Source organism: Temnothorax curvispinosus, unplaced genomic scaffold, assembly GCF_003070985.1.
Source record: "Temnothorax curvispinosus isolate PA1 unplaced genomic scaffold, ASM307098v1 QBEX01017544.1, whole genome shotgun sequence".
Lineage (NCBI taxonomy): Eukaryota > Metazoa > Arthropoda > Insecta > Hymenoptera > Formicidae > Temnothorax > Temnothorax curvispinosus.
The window spans coordinates 4406-7715 of record NW_020227324.1 but is presented as its reverse complement, the minus strand read 5'-3'; the positions used below and the strand labels follow the sequence as shown (position 1 = coordinate 7715).

Below are 3310 nucleotides of genomic sequence, written 5' to 3'. Positions count from 1 at the left end.
TTACCTTATATATTTTTGTGAATCGCGGCAGAAAGGACAAAAGGTTTATGGACACATAGCTGTTTCATGTGTTGACGCCGAACGATCGACGACACATATAGTTCGCCTAGTTTCGGCGGATTGCACTGATCCCGTTTTGTGGTAGGTTACTGGTAGGCGAGAACCGGTTGTCTCAGTTCCATTCTACAACTGCACGTGATTTGGACGTTTGTTCTGACCATTTCCGTGTTTGCCTTATACCTTACACCGACGGTATTGGAGAAGAAACGTCGATCATCGGAGATGTTTCTTCAAGATCCAAACAATACACTGATACTCCTGGAACTGAATATGCAACTGGCATCGCCACTTTTTGCGCAGTCACCGATCGCTCTACAACGCAAATTAGGTGAGAGGATGAATTCAAGCGAGTGGGTATTTCAACCCTCATTGCTGCGCGGAGTCAACGTGGAGCTGCTTAATCGAAACTTCTGGCAGCAATTCTACGAGAATAATACAGAAATGATAATACCAAGAGCGGTCGGCGCATGTTTTCGTCTTTTCAAATAAACGTAAACGGTTTGGAGAATTATTATGTCTTCATGGAGATAGCACTGGCCTCCGATCACCGCCACAAGCACTGTGGATACCAGAACGGGGGCGAGAACAGCAATATGGGTGGCTGGAGTTTTGCGGTGCCGGCAGAGCCGCAACAGCCCTTCGGCTATGATAGGATTTATAAGTATCCCGAGAGTCCGGCAACGGGGAGCCACTGGATGGACAATCCAATCAGTTTCAATAAATTGAAGCTCACGAACAACATCAACGACCCCAATAATAACGTGGTATTAACATCGATGCACAAATACGTTCCTAGGATCTGGATAATCCGTAGCTTTGATGCGAAGAACTACAACGAGCTCTTTACTCATTCAACCGCGTTATTCGCTTTCAAGGAGACGGAATTTATCGCGGTGACGGCATACTAAAACGAGAACATCACACGAAGTTGAAGATTAATAACAATCCATTCGCAAAAGGTTTTTGCGAGATGAGTCAGTCACGGTTCAAGCGAAAGCATCATTCGATCGATCATCAAGCTCAATCGGATTCCAGTCCCGACGAAAGAATCTCATTGATCTACGACTCCGAATCGAATCAGCCGAACGACCCTCCCTTAAGGGTTCCAAGCCCATTAAAGCATGCGATTATGTTACTTTAGCCGGGGAGTCGAAGTTGGCCGGCCTTGCAACGTGGGAGAAGCGGACGCGAATCCCGCCACCGTTGCGAGTCGATCTCCGGCGCCGCGCGCCGGGCGTGCTTGAAACGCAGTGACCGTGCACTGCGTTTGACACAGATGGATATATCTATTCACGAAATAACTTATTACTATTTATTTCTATTTTAACTTGACACGGCTACCGGGGGCAAGTCTCGTCGAGACCGTGGACATGTTCGGACGTGTTTTGTCCTGAATAATTTTTGAAGATTGCTGATGCAATTAGCGCCGAGTTTGGATTGAATCTTTCGAGTCTGTATTTATTATATTCGACTTGTTCTTGGCCGTTATGTGATCTTGAGGAGGATTAGGTGCCATAAAATTTACAAAGAAGAAGGAAGAAGAAGACTATTGGGGGCCACGGCTACTCGTGGCATGATCTCGTGCGTCAAGAGGCGTAATCGTTTCTATACCTGATAACTAGCGCCTACTCTCGAGGAGCCAGCTACGGAATCACTGGGTGCCTCCGCACTAACCGAGTCATCAATCTCGCATCGTGCGTGCAGTGCCCGGACCACCCAGGCGTGAAGATTCATTCTTAACTTCTTCATATTTACTGCGTGTTGTGGAGTAAACGGATTGACAGCCGAGAGCTTCCCAGATAACCGTGCCTTTCCTTGGCTCCGCAACTCACCAGCGGTACTTGGGCTTGTATCACTACAGGCTCTTAGAAGCGCAGTCAGATCGCCATTGACGCCACTTAGTTACTGCAGAACGCGCTGGCCAGCCGACATCAGATCTTGCGACCGAGCCGTACTGAATCGGAACAGCCTTATTCCAGCGGTTCAGCGAGATCACTGGGAGGTGTTGCAGCGCATGACTTGACTGGGAGAGGCTATATATTCGCATCACCAGACCAGAGACTGACTCTGACTCCAGGCCCAACGAGACTCGTGCAGAGAATCAATGGCTTAAGACAACCTGACTCTTTCGATACAAAACGACAGTGCTCGCACCACCGTAGTTTTTAGGCCACTTGAATCTTTGGATTCTAACACGGATTCGCCACTTTTTTTGTGTTCCTTTCTGCCACGATTTACAAAAGGTAGTAGTCTTGCCGCTGTTCGACGCGGACGGGAGCGAGGCCGCCGTGGCCAGCGTGATAACCAGTAATAGGTCCGAGAGAACGAGTACATGTATACGCGATCGCGTACTTAACGCGGATCTGCGAGCGACCGGTCGGTCGGCCGCGGGTTTGGTACACGGCCAACAGTTTCGCCGGCGTGAACTTGCTTTTAGTATTAGGGCCACGCGAAGTAAGACCATCTCTGCTACTCAATATGTCGTTAACCCTTTAGGGGCCTGTGTACATAACTATGTAAAAAAAAAAAAAAAAAAAAAAAAAAAAAAAAAAAAAAAAAAAAAAAACTATTTTTAAGACTATCTTTTAAGACTATCTTATAAATTATAACATTTTACTCCAACGGGATCGATGTATGACTCCTAAAGGGTTAATTTAACTAAAACAATGTTAATTTTATTATTAATTTGACTAGTCAATGGAGTTAAAATAACATTATTTGTGTTAAAATAATAAATTTCGACACATGGTAATTAAAAAGAACAAAATGTTATTTAACTCAAGGTATTAGTTTAAATTTTATCTTTTGATATTTAATAGCGTGGGAACAATTATAGTAACTATATCATTTTTTATTTATATAGAGTATATAGACTAATGATTGTATGTATAGAATACTTTGTAATTAATTGTAATTGCAAGCCGTTTTATCAGACACTGTAAATCTAAGTGTGTTATTTCTACATGCATATACGTTTAAAAATGACACATTTGACTGAAGCTCGTTTTACATGTTTTGTTGCGTGTTAAACCAACACGTTTAATCGTATTAATATGTTCAACCGTGTTAAATGGCATCATTCAAAACAACAAGAAATGTGTAAGAAGAGCTTTAGTTAAAATAGCACACTTGGATTTGCAATGAATTAGCCGTATAGAAAAAGAATTTCTTGGGGCGGCAGTGTGGTCTAGTGGTAGAGCGCCAGACTCATAATCTGAGGAACCAGGTTTGAGTCCACTAGAGCCATGTA

General features: G+C 43.9%; 1 pseudogene; it reads left to right on the top strand.

Moving 5' to 3' along the window:
• Positions 1 to 282: 282 nt before the first annotated feature.
• Positions 283 to 1201, top strand: LOC112467563 (annotated as a pseudogene).
• The last annotated feature ends 2109 nt before the right edge of the window (positions 1202 to 3310 follow it).